Raw genomic sequence first — 13,820 nt, 5'->3', positions numbered from 1 at the left:
GGTTGCTCTTCCATCAATCACGCCGCTACTCCCTCTGAGACTAGATCTGGGAGTTAGACCAATCGTAGAAGAATTGGGACTTAAACCTTCAACATTCTGGCGAAGATTATGGAGCAGCCAAGAACTTATTAACTATAGGACTGAGCTCAAGGAGTTTTTAACCCTACCAAAATCCACCCATATCCCTTGGCTAAACTATATAAAAAGGTCATGTGAGAGTTTGGGCCTCTCAGAACTGTGGACTGACCCAGCAAATGCATCTGCCAGGATACCACGCAAAGTTCTGTCAAAAGCTTACTATGACCTAAAGCTCACTATTGCTTTGGACAGCAAGCGCGAGGGTTCTCTGACAAACTTATTTACTCAAAGCAAAGACTTCTATTTCCTGGAACGTGTATTGTATGACCCCTGTGCTAACTAGGAAGTTATTTCTCCAGTGGGGATTTGGCACATTACATTTTAGGTCTTTCACTAGCTCTTGGTCATCGCCACCAACCACTGAGCAATGCCCGGCATGTGCACATTCTCAAGAAAATGATCTACATGTGGTTCTATTCTGCAAAGCCTATCAAAGCATTAGAAAATATTGGCTCGTCCCCCTTCTCAAAGACTTTGGTTTCAGACAGTTCTTCCCTGTGTATAGAATTCTAAAGACTGATGTGTCACCTCCAATTGTCTTTGCACTGGCAAAATATCTCACAGCAATGTGGTTCACTCGCACCCGCATCTTGAAGGCGGAGGCGGACTCATAATAACTTTATCTTACTAATGATTTTTAGTTTCCTGTTGATGAATTGTTTTTATACATTGCCAGTCGAATTTTTATAATTAATGCTCTTATTGATTTTCACAAAGTATAATGACTGTGATTATCTGTATATCTTTGATGATCTAACAGATCGAAATAAAGATTGAATTGGTTACATACACTCCCATGCACACAAGGCCATCCAATGAGACAACAGATCTATGGCCAGTCCTCCAGAATCCACTACCTCAATATCTCTTGTAAATGTAAATGTAAATGTATGTGTCTTGTAAAGCGCACTGCTGCCCTGAGGCGTCGTGGCGCTGTAGACCGCTGGGGAACCCGTCCTGGCTATCCCTGTGAGATTGTCCCTACTGGGTATCTCCAAGGTGAAACCAGGCATCCCCGGCGAACGTGGGGGACCGCTGTAGAGATGAGGCAAGCTAATGCCCAGAATTGCCGAGTGTGATCCCTGGTTAGAGTAGGCACCGACACGAGAATTATCGAGTCCGCTGACCCTGGTCCACGACCCTGCCGTGTCGGGAATTGAACCCTGGTCCCGGGCCGTTCTCTGTTTCCGGGTCTGCCGCCTCTAACCAGTGAGCCACACCTCTCCACCTCTCTTGTATCATCCTCCCTTCCGTAAGGAGATACAATGTTAAGTTCCTGTCACACCTCAAATAGCCTCTCTGGAACTTAGCTACCAGGCCACCTACTTCAGTAATCTAACTTCCATACACACACACACCTCTGAGGAAGGCATGTCTACATTCCAAAGAGCAGTTTTAGATTTGGAAATTCTTCCCCATGTGTAATAAAATATAAGTGCTAACTTCAAGTGCCGCGTCCCCTGCTACCAAGGAAATAGCAACATCAATAAAACTATACAATCATCTTGTCAGCAAACATAAGCATGGCATTTATAAAAATAATTTGACCACAAACACCTGCCTTTCATTTATAGTAAATACACTACTTTGACAACCAGAAATCAGCTTGCCATTTTCAACTACTTCCTCAGATGGATCCATGTTGCCTTACATTGCCCTAGGTTATCATTACACGCAAGGCTTACTCACAATTTCCCAAAAATATCCAGGAGATGCCAAGGATAGTCACATTATGCAGGGACTACTCATCAGATGCCAAGGATACACATCAGGTGCAGGAGATGCCCACCACAAGTCAAAGCAGTGTTCAAAGCCCTGACGTGGGCACACGAATAGCCACTAGAACAAGAATGCTTGTCTGATGACTGGGATGACCACAGATGCTAGGAGTGTAACCAAGACAGCAGGGACATAAAGTTGTTGCCCAGGGCAATTCTCTTCTGCAAGAGAAGCCAGCCTTTTGCTAAACTGGCTCCAGGGAGAACAGGGGTGGCTACCTTATTCCCACCAATGCCCACTTGAGGCGTGGGATGTTCAGCTGAAGCTAGGCTGTGTGCCAAAAGGCCGAAGTTTTCATTGTATCTGTTTATCAGTTTTTATCACCTTCATGTACCATTATAGCATTCAGATCAATGTAAAGTGTCTCCATATGGTAGGTACATACAACATACAAATGTTTAGTACATTGGTGATTCCAATATGTTGTGGGGATCCAATCAGATAATTATAGCCTTTGAGAGCAGATTAGCTTATTGTCACAAATTTAGCAGTTATATGCAACAATTCAAAACAAATGTAAACCAAAACAACAAATCTTTGCGATTCCAAAATGTACACCTTTTCTCCTAGCAAGTAATGCAAGACTTTCAGATCTGGCCTACCTAAAAAGGTCACATCGTCACTTATCCATCGGAGAGAAAGTTCTAGCCTTCTAATTCACTGCTAAATGTTATTCAGTTAATATAAAGGCTAGAACTATAAATTCCTAGTTTTCCGTGTTGTGGATTTTCCAGTAAGCAATTCCTTTGCTTAAATGCTTGGTCGCATGCTATTTTAAAAAAGACATTTACTTTTGTTTCTGCATCTTTTAAAAAAAATTGAGTAACACTTACGTGATTGCTGCTCTTGCCTAGCCCCACCCGCGGCCTCATTCCCCAGTCCACCGTGGGCTCGAAATCCCGATTGAGTGGAGGGAAAACAGGCAGTTCCGGGCGGTTGGCGGTCTAGTGTTTTCACCGGCCTCTACATAAATGCCACCTCAAAGCAGAGCGGGCAGCGGACGCGTTGGAAGGTAGCGGTGCTGTTTGAACTGTACTAACGTTCCCACATCGCTAGCTGATTGACGCTTCAAATATTGCTTAAATGTTTGGTCGCATGCTATTTTAAAAAATACATTTACTTTTGTTTCTGCATCTTTTTTTAAAAAATTGAGTAACACGTACGTGATTGCTGCTCTTGCCTAGCCCCACCCCGGCCTCATTCCCCGGTCCACCGCGAGCTCGAAATCCCGATTGAGTGGAGGGAAAACAGGCAGCTCTGGGCGGTTGGCGGTCTAGTGTTTTCACCGGCCTCTACATAAATGCCACCTCAAAGCAGAGCGCGCAGCGGGCGTGCCGCTGGCGTGCCGAAGGCGCGCCAAAGGCAAGCCCGTCTGCGCCTGTCCGCGCCCGCCCGGGACCAGGGGCCAGTCACTATGCCCCTTCTACCACCTACACAGCACTCCAGCTACATAAACTCCACGGTAACTGGACCATCAGCCCAGGTGTCAGGGCGTCGGTCAGGAAGCTAGGCATTCTATCCCTTAGGGACTCTTTTCCTGAACTCTCCCTCTGGTCTACCGGGCAGGATTCTCCCTCTGTCAACAAAAACCTTCCGGATCCTTCTAACCTTGACCCATTGGCATCAGGATCCCTCAACGTCATTTACCTAAACACCCGCTCTATGGTGAGGCACCAACTTGAAATATTCCAACTGCTCGACTCTGACAGACCTGACATCCTTCTTCTGTCAGAAACCTGGCTTACAGCCGAATCTACCCCCGACATTGTAGCAGCAGTCCCCGCAGGCTATTACATTCTCCAGGCCAACAGGTTATCAGGCAAGTCGGGGGGTAGGGTAGCAGCCATTATCCTACAGAAGCACAGATCTACTGCTCTGGTGGTCAGCGGTATACCTCGGGTCGACAGCCTCATCTTAAAATTTGAATCCTCCAACTCTCCCTTTATTTGTGCCCTCTTCTATCGACCCCCAGATTACATGCCCTTATTTCCTCAACTACTAGGCAAACTCATCTCCCACTTAATTATTAATCACGCCAGAATTATTATACTCGGCGACTTTAATTATTGGCCTTCTGATCCACAGGAAAGTGCCAACTCTGTCGAATTCACAAATATTTTATTAGGCATGAACTGTATTCAACATGTCCATAAGGCCACTCATGACAAGGGTCACATTTTGGACCAGGTCTGGACATCCAACCTTGGCATTACACCCCCATTAGTCTCCCCGCGCACTTGGTCAGACCACCTTTTTATCTCATTTAGTATGTCCCATACCCCCCCCACTAAACCCACCTGGTGGGTAATCTTCTGGCAAGAAACTGGAAGCGAGCAAATGTTGGCGACTTCTGCACACTCCTTACAGCCACCTCCCCTTCTAATCAAGGCTCCCCTTCCGATCAAGGCTCCCTCTGCCATCAGGCACTTAACCTTGATTAATGGCTTAAATCAGCCAGTAATGAGACTGCCTCCTTTAAGAGAACCAACCTTAAACGCCCCCACAATACCCAACGCTGGTTTTCTGATGATTTGAAAAAGAGGAAATTAGCACTTAGACAAGCAGAGCGTCGATGGAGACGAGCATATGCACCTGGGGAAAGAACCAATTATGTAGCCTTGCTAAAAAACTATAAGGAGTCCATTCTCCAGACTAAGATAGCCTATTTCTCCTCAAAAATGACAAACTCAGCCACGAAAACCAAAGACATCTTTGCAATAGTCGATGAGCTCGCGCAACCTGACAGAGTGATTGCCAAAACTGCCCACTCACAAATAATATGCGATTCCCTGAATTCGTTTTTCATTGACAAAATCACTTCCATTAAAAATAATATTCCCACCCCCACATCTCTCACTATCCCTCCAACATCATGTAAAACCCCCTATACGCTGGAGCAAATCCACCGATCTCCAGAGAGGAGTTTTTGGTTCTCCTAAAAAGGGTGGAATCTGGTTCCCCTAATGACTGCTGTCCTCCTCACATTTTACAAGAGGCCTTTCGTGCTTGCCCTGATCCACCCCTTTCACTCTTGAATAACTCCCTCAAATCAGGCATTGTCCGGGATACCTTTAAACAAGCTGTGATTGTCCCGACCCTAAAAAAACCTAATGCCGATCCGTCGGTCCGGAGCAATTTTCGACCAATTTCCTTGCTCCCCTACCTCAGCAAAATACTGGAGGCCCATGTTACGAACTGCCTCAGCTCATTCATTGAGCATTCTCAGTTTCTCGACGCTCGGCAGGCGGGTTTCAGACCAGCCCACTCCACAGAATCTGTCATCCTGGCAGTTATGGATGAGCTTAGAAGAGGAGCCGACAAAAACACCACCCAGGCCCTGGTGCTCTTAGATCTGTCCGCCGCTTTTGACACTGTCGATCATAATCTCCTGATCGACCGTGTCAGCAATGCTGGTATCTACGGTCTGGCCCTTAGTTGGATCTCTTCCTTCCTACATAAGCGATTCCAGGCAGTCCACTTGGCCAATTTTTCGGCCAAAAAAATAAGGCTGACCTGTGGGGTCCCCCAGGGCTCTTCCTTGTCGCCTCTTTTATTTAATCTTTACATGCAACCCCTTATCGTGTCACTGCGTAATAGCCCGGCCATAACCTTCAATTATGCTGACGACCTTTAGCTGGTGTTCGACATTGACTCATCTAATACCTCAGTCACCAATTCCCAGTCTACCATGACCTCAATTAGCGAGTGGATGTACACCAATCAACTAATACTTAATCCGGATAAAACGGAGCTAATCCTGACTGGAGGTGCTGCAAACCCCTGGAACTCCAGCTTCTGGCCGCTATCCCTGGGCAACCCCCCCTGCCCAGTGGACACGGTAAAAAGCCTTGGGGTCTTAATCTGTAATGATCTGTCCCTGAAGCCCCAGATTGGTGCAGTAGTATCTTCCTGCTTCTTCCATCTCCGCAGAATCCGGAAGATTTGCAGATTTTTGACCACTGAGGCCCTTACCTTTGTCATCTTGGCCCTGGTCATCTCTCGCATTGACTATGCAAACTCACTTTACGTCGGTATCCCAGCATACCAACTTCGCCGTCTCCAGCTGGTACAAAACCAAGCAGCTAGGTTTATCTTCCATCAGCCTAAGCATCGACATGTCTGCCCTTTATTGAAGAGCCTTCACTGGCTCCCGGTGGCTAAACGCTGCGTATTCAAACTCGGTTGTACCATTTTTAAAGCCCTTGCTGGCCAGAGCCCAGCCTTCATCTCCTCCAGGATTCACCGCCATGCCCCTGCACACGAACTCCGCTCTTCCCATCTCAACCTGCTCACGATCCGCTCCTTAAAACGGAAAAAACATGGGGGCCTCAGATTCTCCTTTCTGGCTCCCCACTTTTGGAATTCCCTCCCAACTGAACTCAGATTTGTAACTTTCTATTCTCATTTTAGAACACGTCTTAAAAACCTTCTTGTTTTCACAAGCATACGAGTAAGCATCCGTCTCTCAACCACCGTTGCCACCCCGCTGCCAGCGCCATGAAACCGCTTGGTGTAAGAGCGCTTTACAAATATTTTTAACATAACATAACTAAGCAGACTTTGACTGTGCCATAGTCCTCCTCCAGTATACCTGTTTCTTTTCTTTTTTTTAAACAGATTTTATTGTGTCAACGTACATGTACAGTGCAGTGCTCCTTGACTCAGGAAGCATCTGCCATATTAAGCATTGCAAATTATTGTCATCGACAATTTATTTATACATTCTTATTATCATAGCCAGTGAAAACATTATAATATAAACTCGATGACCCCCCCCCATTGCACCAATCCACTACTGCGTTTTGTTTGCCACCACATCGCCCATCCCAACACATCAGGTCCCTCACTACATAGCTGGTCCCTTACCCATGGGGCCCACATATCAACCTAGATATAGATGCATCCACCGGGGGCACCGGGTCCAAGTCGAGGCCTCGGTACTCTGCCCACCGTTTCCAAATTTTGGGGTGCTTTTGCGGGCAGTCCCTGGGTTTAAATATTGGGATCTCTAACCCCATGCAGAAGTCCAGTCCATTCTTCCACGCCGAAAGAGAAGGTGGGGCTGTCGCCTTCCACAGTCTTGCTATATCCCGTTTAGTCAATGTCAGCCCCAACAGTAGCAAGTGCCTCTTGTAAATGTTACCTCCTATACCCTCCATAACAGGTAAAATTGCCAATCTTGTCGAGGAGGGGAGCTCCCACCCCAACACTTCCGTTAGACAGGCCAAGACACCTTTCCAAAATTGCTGTGCAATGCCAGATTGTACGCAGCGCCTTGTGACCCTCCCGGGTAAGTGGTGCGCTTTACAAATGTTCTGATTGATTGATTGATTTCATTAGGGACCCCTCCTCCTTACCACATCGTAGGCATATCGGAGATGTCATAAGACCTGCCCTCCACAACCGGAGCCTGGTATAGTAAACCCGGTGAAGGTATTTAAATTGAATAAGATGCAACCGCGTTGCTATCGCTGCTCCCCTAAAGGAAGCCAGTGCGTCCATCCATTCGTCTCCATCTAGTTGGCCAAGATCCCCAGCCCATGCGTCTCTAAGTTTATCCAGTGTATTGGAACTATAGGTCACTAGCGACTGATAGATCTTTGATATTTTATGGTCCTGCAGATCACCCATGAGACCTTGGCCTAAATTGGACTGAATTTAGAGAAAGCCTCTAATTCCGAGATGCTGGGGAGAATGGCATGCCGAAGTTGAAGGTACTTATAAAACTGGGTTTTGGGCATGTGGTATTCTTGTTGAAGATCTTGGAATGATTTCAGAACCGTGCCTCGCATTACATCCCTTAATGTGGAGACCCCTATGTTATCCCACCCTCTGAATCCAGATAAGGCTGCCAGCTGTGGCAAGCGACCATTGTACCACAATGGGGTTTCCCTAGTCAATTTGTTCCACCCCCCTATCCTGCAGAAGGACAGTTTCCATACTTGGAATACCACCAGAGTAGCAGGCGGCAGAGAGTTGCGTAAGGCTGCGGAGTACAAAATGGTATGTAGGGTTGACTCCCCCATACATCTTCTCTCCACTGCATATGCGGGGTCCTGCCTGTCCCCATACCACCATTCATTCAGCACCAAGAGATGCGTTGCCATATAATACGATTGGATATCAGACATGGCCAGCACCCGCAATATGTCGACTGAAAGCAGGTCTACAGCGCCACTCTGGATGCCCCCCTGCCCACAGAAATTGTCCCAACTCTGCGTTCACCTGCCGAAACCACATAGGAGGTACCGGATACGGATGATTCTGCAATTGATATAGCAGGCGTGGCAACAACATCATTTTGAAAATAGCCGATCTGCCACAGATAGAAAGGGGCATGTGCGACCAAGTTTTCATCTCTTCGCGAACCCGTGTCTATACCGGGACAATATTTCTGTCCTATGCCACTCTCGGCCGATCTGATAGGAAGACATCCAGGTACTTCATGCCCTCCGTCATCACCTGCACTGCCGAGGCCCACGGCCCCATGCCCCAGATTCGCCCCGGCGACTACAAAGTGGATTTACGCTGATTCATGAAAAGGCCAGATGATTCACCAAAAACTTGCATAATGCGAAGCAGCCTCGGTCCCTTCTTGTTTATGTCTGTTAGAAAGAATAGGACATCATCCGCATATAGAGCAATGCGGTCCGAGAGCCCATGGTCCTACTCAATGCCCGCCACCTGCACATCCATCTGCACCCAGGCCGCCAAGGGCTCCATGGATAGAGCAAAGGGATACAGCAACAGGGGACACCCCCGGCGGGGGCCCCTTCCTATTGAAAATGTGAAGGAGGCGCATCCCGCAACCCGCACCGACGCCGTGAGATCTGTATATAACAGCTTTAGATATGACAAGAATCGAGGGCCGATGTTTAGACAGTCTAAGAGTGCGAACAAATACACCCAGCTAAGGGAGTCAAATGCCCTATTCATATCCCCAAGAGAGCGCCCTGTACTCCCTTTCCCTGGATGGTGGCTATGGCCGTCTGCGCCCGTCGGATATTGTCGCTTAGCCCTCTGGGGCATAAATCCAGCCTGGTCAGGATGGATCAAGGTGGTAATAAGCAGGTTAGAGGCGGATGACCAATGTTTTTGGCCAGAATTTTGGCCTCAAGATTCCATTAGGAGATGGGTCGAAACGAAGCATGCTGGTCTGGGGGCCGGCCTGGTTTATGGAATACGACCACTTCCACGTATTTCCAATCTCTTGGTAGACGACCCTGTCCATTGCTTCATCAACCACTCGGAGGTAATGAGAACTCAATTGGAAAAGCACCGCTTAAAATTTTTGCAGGGGAAACCTTTTGGACCCGGCGCCTTTCCAGAGTTCAAGTCTCCCAGCGCAGTGCAAATCTCCTCTTCTGTGAGCTAAAGTTCAAGGTCTGCTCGTGCCTCATCTGAGAGGGCATGAGGCGGTAGATCAGCTAGGAAACGGTGTAGCATGCCTTCCTGCAGAAGTTCCCTGGGGGAGTAGAGCTCAGCAAAGTAACGTGCAAAACTCACCGCTATAAGGGATGGGTCACTGAGAACCCGTCCATCTGGACCGAGAATAACTGGAAGAACCTGAGGTTACAAGGCCTTTTGACACAGTCTATGTAGTAATTTACTGGACTTGTCGCCCCATTGGTATATTCTGCTGCGTGAAGCTAGCCACGCGAGGCGGAGCTCCTCCAACAGAGTGTCAGCATGGGACTGTTGCGCCAATGCCAGCTATCTGCACACCAAATTGCCTCCCTCCTCCCTACTACTCTGCTCTAGCATCATTAAATGGGTCTCCGACCGCAGAAGCGATTCCCACCGGGTACGAACTGCTGCCACACAGAATGCGATGTCTACCCCCCACAAAGTGGGCTGCAATACCTCCCACAAGGTTGCGGCCTCAGCTACTGTTCCCATATTCGTATCCAGGTATTGCGCGATTGCTGGTCCCATGTGCTCCCATTATTTCTCCTCCTGCAGATGCCAGGGGAGAGACGCCAACAAAAGGGTTGTTTCTCAGGACCCAACTGTACCATCAGTACCACTGGAGAGTGATCACACAGACCCCTTGGGAGAATCTCCACCACCCTCACCCTTCTGACCGCTCTGATCAGTACCAAAATATAATCAAGGCAGGAGTAAGAATCATGTGTTGACGAAAAATATGCATATCCTTGTTCCTCTCTATGCAGCTGCCTCCAAGGATCCACCCATCTCAATCCCTTCACCAAGGAATTTAGGGGTTGATTAGAATGGCGGTCGGAAAACCACCCCGACCGTCATGGAAGCAGAAAACAACTGCCTGCCGGGACTGCAGAAAAACCGGCGGTTAAATTAGAATCATCCGCTAAAAAACACTGACCGCGGCGGAACTGGGCCAAGACAAAACCGCCCGTAGCGGGCAGTGAGGTCCAAAATCCGTCCGCGGCAGTCGGATACACTGCGGAAAAACACCAACCCGCCGCAAGAATTGCGGACACTGGACGGGAAATTAGGATATCCCCGATGGTCCCGCGGTACATTCCGCTGTTTTCGACTGGCGCAGTCGCACACTGGAATGAATGGGAGAGCCAGCGGAAGAGCTGCAGCATAGCCACCGCTGCGTACAATGCGTGGAAAACATGGCGGACGTAGCAAAAATCGCACAATAAGGCTAAATAGTGCACAAAGCAAAGTAGCCATGCCCCCCAAATACACAAAACACATCCCAATGACACAAACACATAGGAAAACGAATATACTATTCCCAGGACAACACACACAACACACCTGACAGGAACACCCCATTTGGACACACTGCCATAGTAGAGTATAAAACCAGCCCCTTCCCTGACCACAATCCTTTGCAATTTTCCAAAACTGAAGGCCATCAACCCTCACAGCAAAGGATAGGCAAAGCGACACACCAGCATTACCCACACCACACAGCACCACTACCACTTCCACACCTGCACCACCAACACCACAGCACATCACACACCATACACATCACTACCACAACCACTACTCACACCCCTGCACCCACAAACAACTTGCACACCACCCACCATGTCAACACAGAAAATGCCCAAATTCACAGAGAGTGAGTTGACAGTCATGGTAAATGAGATAGTCAGAGTGCAACCACAACTGTTTGGTAGCCTGGTCCAATAGACGCCATTAGCCACAAGGACACAAATGTGGGAAAGGATAGTCCAAAGTGTCAATGCAGTTGCGACCACCCCGTGATCCAAAAAGGAGATCATGAAGCGGTGGCATGATCGGAAGAGGGTTGCCAAACGAGGGGAGAAGCAAGAACCGGAAGCTGGCTGAGAGGATTGGCGGTGGCCCTTCCATTCCACCCAAAAAACATTCACACCATGGGAGGAGAAGGTGCTTGCCATACTGCATCCAGAGACTCACAGGAGTAGCCGGGGGAGTGGAGGCTGGTAAGTACAAACAAATGACTACCACCACACTGATATGTACTGTCTTGCTCAACTACAAAGCCACACCACCTAGGACAAATACCATTCATCTGCATCACACACACACAAAAACATGTCTCACAGATCCAACATTCACCCACTCCCATTCACCCCAAACGTAGCTATCAACATTACCATGGGGGCATGTGTACAGGTAGCCAGCACTACATCTCCCACCATGCTCCCTGTCCCACACCTCAGCAGGATGGAGCACCCCCCCCCTCCCCCGGAGCACTTGAAAGCCATTGCAGTACACCAAACGAACTAACAGGTAGGTAGCCATCTTCCCTGGGAGGGCTTTTTGGGGGTGGGAGGCCTGCACCACCACTCCCACCATGCACCCTGTCCCACACCCCAGCAGAAAGATGGAGCACTGCCCCACCCAGAAGTACTTGGAAGCCATTAGATTGTTCACCTTCACCTAACAGGTAGGTAGCCATCTTCCCTCGGAGTGTGTCAGGGGGTGGGAGGCCTGTACCACTACTCCCACCATTCACCCTGGCCCACACCTCAGCAGGATAGAGCCCTCCCCCATCCCACCCAGAAGCAGTTGGACGCCATTCCATTACACTCATCAAACTAACAGGTAGGTAGCCATCTTCCCTGGGAGGGTGTTTGGGGGTGGAAGGCCTGTTCCTCTACACCCACCATGCATCCTGTTCCACACCCCAGCAAGATGGAGCACTCCCCCACCCAGGAGCACTTGGAAGCCATTGCAGTACACCAAACGAACTAACAGGTAGGTAGCCATCTTCACAGTGAGGGTGTCTGGGGGTGGGAGGCCTGTACCACCACTCCCACCATGCACCCTGTCCCACACCCCAGCAGAAAGATTGAGCACTCCCCCACCCAGAAGCACTTGGAAGCTATTGCATTGTTCACCTTCACCTAACAGGTAGGTAGCCATCTTCCCTGGGAGTGTGTCAGTGGGTGGGTGGCCTGTACCACTACTCCCATAATGCACCCTTGCCCACACCTCAGCAGGATGGAGCACTCCCCCCACCCCACCCAGAAGCAGTTGGAAGCCATTACATTACCTTCATCAAACTAACCGGTAGGTAGCCATCTTCCCTGGGAGGGTGTTTGGGGGTGGGAGGCCTGTACCACTACTGTGTTCTACCCGGTTGCGGACAGTGGTTTTCGTCCATCAGACCCCCAGCTACGAACTCGGCAAATAGATCTAAGAGAGTTATACCCCTTGATATGGCCGTTATCAGTTTTCAAGACGTGGATCATTAAGGACGTACCCTGCAAAAATGTTAAAAGAAATAGAGAGGAGTCATACAATTCCCCGACGTAGCGGGTGTTATCCACATACTGCAAGCAACCGAACTTCATAAGAATCATACTGAGGAATAGCAATTGGCTATACTATTTAAGTTATTACAGAGGACTAGCAGAAAGCATCAAGCCTCGGTGACAGCGTTTGCGGTTTGCCCTTGAGGCAGGAATCATCTTTCTAGCCACACACAGCGACCGTTAGCAAACCGACTATTGTCTCCACTCTAATGCTCACAGACGAGGAAGCTTCGGAATATCTTTTTAAATATAAAGATTTGACGGTCAACCATCATTGTTATTTATTTTGTCCTTTTGCAAATGACGAACTCCTGAAGAAGGCAATAGCCGAAACGCGCGTAGAGTTTCCATCCACCGCTTTGCTAACTTCATCAGCCCACAACTACAACCAAGTCATTTGGGTTTCCCCCTCCCCTTTTGTTATTTGTGTGTTATAAATTGTATGTTTTTTATTGATTTTTTCATTATAATGACTATATGTAATTTTAATCTGGAAACACAAAAAATGAAGAAAAAAAGATAAATAAATTAAAAACATTATCTTGTTATAAAAATCATGATTGGTCTTTGTCAATAACGTTTACATGTCACAGTAAATAGATATCTAACTGAACCCCCTAGGTTTTGGCATTTGGTTCATTGTTATTCACTACTGCTCCTTTCCAAAAAAAAAAACAAAAAAAAGGAGCACGCCCCCAGCCAGGAGCACTTGGAAGCCATTGCAGTACACCAAACGAACTAACAGGTAGGTAGCCATCTTCCCTGGGAGGGCTATTTGGGGGTGGGAGGCCTGTTCCACTACTCCCACCATGCACCCTGTCCCACACCCCAGCAGTATGGAGCACTCCCCCACCCAGGAGCCATTGGAAGCCATTGCAGTACACCAAACAAACTAACAGGTAGGTAGCCATCTTCCCTGGGAGGGCTGTTTGGGGGTGGGAGGCCTGTACCACTACTCCCACCATGCACCCTGTCCCACACCCCAGCAGAAAGATGGAGCACTCCCCCAACCAGAAGCACTTGGAAGCCATTGCATTGTTCACCTTCACCTAACAGGTAGGTAGCCATCTTCACTGGGAGTGTGTCAGTGGGTGGGAGGCCTGTATCACCACTCCCACCACCATGCACCCTGGCCCACACCTCAAGAGGATGAAG

This window comes from Lissotriton helveticus, chromosome 7 (genome assembly GCF_964261635.1).
Source record: "Lissotriton helveticus chromosome 7, aLisHel1.1, whole genome shotgun sequence".
In the NCBI taxonomy this organism is placed as follows: Eukaryota; Metazoa; Chordata; class Amphibia; order Caudata; family Salamandridae; genus Lissotriton; species Lissotriton helveticus.
The sequence above is the reverse complement of the archived record's forward strand: the minus strand, read 5'-3'. Positions refer to the sequence as shown.